Raw genomic sequence first — 6,117 nt, forward strand, 5'->3', positions numbered from 1 at the left:
TACAAAGTACAAAGAAGAAGAATTATGAGAAATACTTTCAACCTTATTGAAATAAGTATAGATAGATAGCACTTTATTGATCCCTTCAATAAAGTTGAAGGAATTATGAGAAATACTTTCAATCTTATTGAAATAAGTATAGATAGATAGCACTTTATTGATCCCTTCAATAAAGTACTATCTATCTATACTTATTTCAATAAGGTTGAAAGTATTTTTCATAATTCTTCTTTCAACCTTATTGAAATAAGTATAGATAGATAGCACTTTATTGATCCCTTCAATAAAGTACTATCTATCTATACTTATTTCAATAAGGTTGAAAGTATTTCTCATAATTCTTCTTCTTTGTACTTTGTAAGCACTATTCATTTGAACAACCTCTTAAACTGGATCATATCAGTACAATGTTTAACTTCTTTACTTAATCCATTCCATCATTTAATCCCACATCATTTTAGCTGTTTGCAATTTTACCAAATCATCGAACTTTAATATTTTTGACTCAATAAATAAAGTGTTTGTATGTTCTCTATATCCAACATTATGTATCAGTCTAATTTATCTTTTTTGTAACACGGTTAACAAATATAGCGCACATTTGTAGTTATTTCCCCACATTTCTGCACAATAACTGAGATATGGTAATACTATAGTAGCGAGCAGTAGAGAATGTGAAGTGATTTGTTAAACCAAATATTGTGGTTTTTTCCATATACAACAACCTATCTGGACTCGATAAGAGAATCGATAAGGAATCGGTTCGATAAGAGGATTCGATAATAGGTTCGAACTCGATAATTTCTTATCAATCATCATCCCTATACTTACATATGATGATAATAAACAAGATATAATAACTGGACAGTAGTTATCATAATTAGTTCATTTTTAAATACTGCAATAAGAAATTAGATTTTAGTACCAAAAACAATTAGTATGTATTTACATACATAAAAGTACAGAAAATAAAAGTACCGGGATCAATTCCCAGGTACCAAGAATTGGTACTGTATCGGTACCCATCCCTAGATGTAGGGAATTGTTCATCAGTGCAGTTCTGTATAACACTAACACCAAATGATGATACCGAGTCATCTCACCAATATCCCACTTAGGGAAGAAGTGTTTGTAGTAGCAGAGGTGGGACAGCAGCTGTGTAAAAAGGAATCCTTGCTTCAACAGGCAGTGTAAAATGGGCTAATGTGTGTGTTGAAGGTAGAAAATAGTCCATTCTCCACCCAAGTCTGGTTGTCAGGTCTCCTGTGTGCTGAGGTTATACACTGACCGCTACATGTCCCACATATATTACTTACTTTTCCCACCACGCTAGTCTTTTACTCTCACACTAACCCGAGGGGTCCTGCCACGTCTCAAGAGGCCTCACAGCAAACCTAGCCCTATTCCGACTCATTCTGCGGTGGCGAGTACAATCCCACTTCCCGCCTCTGAACCCCTCAAAGCTCATTAATATGGCCGACAGAGGAGGGGGCTGGTATGTTTGTGCAGACTAGTGTATTATGCAAACACTGTGCATGTGAAAGCGGTGGTTTTGGAGAAGTCAAAACATTAGTTAACATGCAGAGTATATCTTTGCACACAGTAGCCCCATAATATGCGAGTTATGTGCAGGGAAATAAATTAATTGATTGTATCCTGATGCAACACAGCAAACTGCCTGATTCAACCAGCAGAGCTGCTGTTTACTTAGTGTCTACAAAAAAGACCAATTAAAGAATAACAATTTTCCTCAAAGTCAGTCAAGCAATGTTTTACTAATGTTGATACTGGTTGGCAGTTCACTCATCTATGTGGTCAATGCGCTGAATAAGCCTTTTTAGCTCATGTAAAACATGCTGACTCTTCACTGTGGTCACTAATGAGGCATACTGGAAGAGGTCCTTATGTCTGCTAATTATTTCGCCGTATGGAAGTGATGATGAGCAAATAACCTCCGAGCGATGTCGTCTTTACTATCAATAATTATTTGTTGGAACAGTCATGCACACCAAAATCTGAACCGGTCTCTGGTCAGTCAAAATATTAGTTATGCCCGCACTACCGCACTCGGATCCGTGCAGTGTTTTTGCTACTGAGGAAATTGCCATCATGACAGAATATCTGTAATCACTTGACCTCCCACGCCCTTTCTTATGCACACTCTTGGCGTTTTATCTGTGCAACATTGCCCCCTATTGTCTGTTTCAGGCAAATCTCACATATGAGCCATCCCCATTGGGCCCCATGTTATGTCGAGGACAATGCTGCATAGCCATAAAGCACAGCAATTTACAAGCAAATTGACCACACTTGTGCAACACTAACCTCTTATATTTGATTTATTAAAACCACAGGGGAGTCATGACTGGAGATATGCAGACGAAACAAGAGTGGAGCCATTCCATTGGTTATCATGTTGTTGAGTTTTAAGTGCTTATACCACCATCTTTTCTTGTCTTGCCTTTATTGTCCAGCATTTCCCCAGGAGTCCAAAATTCAGCACACTTCTCTCCAAGGGAGGCAAAAAAAAACTTCCCTGCATAGAAACCCACATAAACATGTGAAGGGTAAACATTGGCAACAGCATCACAGCGCAATTTTCAGTCTGTGAAACTCACTGTCATGGCCAGGGTGGGACTCGGTTTTAGCCAAGGGAGTTTTCATCTGTGAATGCATGATCTATTTAAATGTTTACCAACTGCAGGCGGCCTCTGTGTCCCACATAAAGCATCATGGTCCGCTTTAATTCATTGTAGTATTTATTGCGCCATAAATTAAATAAATAAAGGGAACTTTTGATTATTTTTTTACATTCTAAATAAATTATTGACGTTTTAATATATAATTTTAATTCATTAAAAATGAAAGTATTTAACTAATTGATTTTTTAACTTTAAAAACATCAAATATTTTTTATGGCTATCATTTTTTTGTAATCTTTTTATTGATCATTTTTGAAAATACAATGTAAATCCAAAGACATGCACCTGGGGATAGGTTGATTGGCAACACTAAAAATTGGCCCTAGTGTATGAATGTGAGTGTGAATGTTGTCTGTCTATCTGTGTTGGCCCTGTGATGAGGTGGCGACTTGTCCAGGGTGTACCCTGCCTTCCGTCTGAATGCAGCTGAGATAGGTTCCAGCATCCCCCGTGACCCCGAAAGGGACAAGTGGTAGAAAATGGATGGATGGATGGAAGATTAAAGATTAAAGTACCAATGATTGTCACACACACACTAGATGTGGTGAAATGTGTCCTCTGCATTTGTCCCACTTAATGTATATGTATAACAAGATAGTGTGAAAATGGGAAGTTCTCCAAAACGACCTGCAGATGGCAGTGTCCCCACTGAGTGTTTTATATAAATGCGAAGGTAAAGTCTCGCGTGATTTCGTCGACTGACGTTGTGAATAAGGCACCAAAGCATATTGGCCAACCCTCCCGAATTTTCCGGGAGACTCCCGAAATTCAGCGCCTCTCCCGAAAACCTCCCGGGACAAATATTCTCCCGAAAATCTCCCGATTTTCAGCCGGAGCTGGAGGCCACACCCCCTCCAGCTCCATGCGGACCTGAGTGAGGACAGCCTTTTTTCACGTCCGCTTTCCCACAATATAAACAGCGTGCCTGCCCAATCACGTTATTCCATACAAGGCGTCTGGCATGCCGACGATGAGCATGGTGCAGATGGAGAAGATCTTCTCGGCGTCCGTGTTGGCGCACACGTTGCCAAAGCCGACGCTGGTCAGGCTGCTGAGGGTGAAGTAGAGGGCGGCGATGTACGAGCTGCGCACCGACGGGCCGCCGACCGTGTTGTTGACGTAGGGCATCTCCAGGCGTTTGCCCAGCTCATGGAGCCATCCTCGGGGAAGAGACGGGAGGACAACAGGGTGACAAGAATCCAGACTAGAGATAAATGGTATTATTATGTTTATCTTACCTAAAAATAAATATATTTATTAATTTTTTTTAAACACTAAAATAAATTTGTACTATATTTTGCTAAAAACATCAAAATTAATTGTATTTTTATTTGTATTTTTTCTGACTCCTTATTACATCCAGCCATAGAATTATACATTAAAATAAACATCCATCCATCCATCCATTTTCTACCGCTTATTCCCTTCGGGGTCGCGGGGGGCGCTGGAGCCTATCTCAGCTACAACCGGGCGGGGTACACCCTGGACAAGTCGCCATCTCATCGCAGGGCCAACACAGATAGACAGACAACATTCACACTCACAATCACACACTAGGGCCAATTTAGTGTTGCCAATCAACCTATCCCCAGGTGCATGTCTTTGGAGGTGGGAGGAAGCCGGAGTACCCGGAGGGAACCCACGCAGTCACGGGGAGAACATGCAAACTTCACACAAAAGATCCCGAGGCCGGAATTGAACTCACGACTACTCAGGACCTTCGTATTGTGAGGCAGACGCACTAATTAATTTTAAATGATCATAATAATTCATTTAAAATAACCATATTTAATTATTAAATAATTGCTTGTTTATCAACAACTTTAGCATTTTATTCATTACATTTTGAAGCTCTCAGAAGCCAAGTTATGTTATATTCCTTAAGATTTATTTATGCAAGTTTGAAGTATCAATTATCTAAACACAGTTTTGTTTGCATATTTTCAGGATATATATATATATATATATATATATATATATATATATATATATATATATATATATATATATATATATATATTAGGGATGTGCGTATCGATCCTGTGGTATCGATATATCGATACTCACACGCTACTCGTTTGGCATCACTTTTCTGAAAAAAGTATCGATATAAACCAAAAAACGGCGTGTGGGGGGTGCAGGCATCACTTTCAGATGTTTTTGATTACTTACTTAACTTACTATGTGCTGGGACACCCCTGTACCTGGCAGAGTATAGAGCTGGCCCACTCACGTGACAGGAGACAGCGAATGAGCGTCGTCAACGTGCAACACACACACAGCCAGCCGACGGCGATGCAGCCAGGCATATCCAGTGTTGTCCAATTGTTGACTTAAAACAGGCATTGTTGGTTTTTTTTTAGTAATGTTTACTGAATATGTTTGTTTAAATGATTATCCTAAAATCAAATAATTTCCACACAGGGGAATTTACTGTTAGTTGAAAATTGCTTGAGTATTTAAAACAAGATAAGAAGAGATACAATTTGGAGATTCTTCATCTTTGCATTACAGTTTTATTTTTTTCCAAGAAAATCTTGAATATATGATTGAATGTGATTTTAGTTTTAATCTGTGACATGATTTCTTACATTTCGAAAACATTAGCCTATTTCATATTTCATTAATTGCTAATTATATCAAAAACTTTAAAAAATAACTGCAGCTTCTTGCGATTCGGATTTGACAGTTAATTGGAAAGCCCTAATATCTAATTATTATTATACATAATATATAATTATTATTATATATAATATTTAATTTATTTTTAATATTTATGTTATTTATTTTAATTTTACTTTTATTATATATTGACCATAATACATGTGGTATAAATGGTCTGTATTTGTCTTGTGATTTGTCTTAAATAATAATAGTAATAATATTTTTGACTGACAAAAATTGCCAATAAGAAATTAATGGTATCGGTATCGGTATCGATGAAAATGCAAGAAAAAGTATTGGTATCGTATCGAATCCTAAAAGTGTGGTATCGCCCATCCCTAATATATATATATATATATATATATATATATATATATATATATATATATATATATATATATATATATATATATATATATATATATATATATATATATACTTGGTGAATCCTAGCTGTAAATATACTCCTCCCCTCTTAACCACGACCCCCCCCCCCCCCCCCCCCCCCCCACACACACACACACACACACACACACACACCCCAAAAAAACCCTCCCACGCCCCCCACCTCCCGAAATCGGAGGTCTCAAGGTTGGCAAGTATGGGATGGATGGATGGATGTATATGTATAACAAGATAGTATGAAAATGGAAAGTTCTCCAAAACGACCTGCAGATGGCAGTGTCGCCACTGAGTGTTCTATATAAATGCGAAGGTAAAGTCTCGCGTGATTTCGTCGACTGCCCTTTTG

The sequence above is a fragment of the Entelurus aequoreus genome, linkage group LG05 (genome assembly GCF_033978785.1).
Source record: "Entelurus aequoreus isolate RoL-2023_Sb linkage group LG05, RoL_Eaeq_v1.1, whole genome shotgun sequence".
Lineage (NCBI taxonomy): Eukaryota > Metazoa > Chordata > Actinopteri > Syngnathiformes > Syngnathidae > Entelurus > Entelurus aequoreus.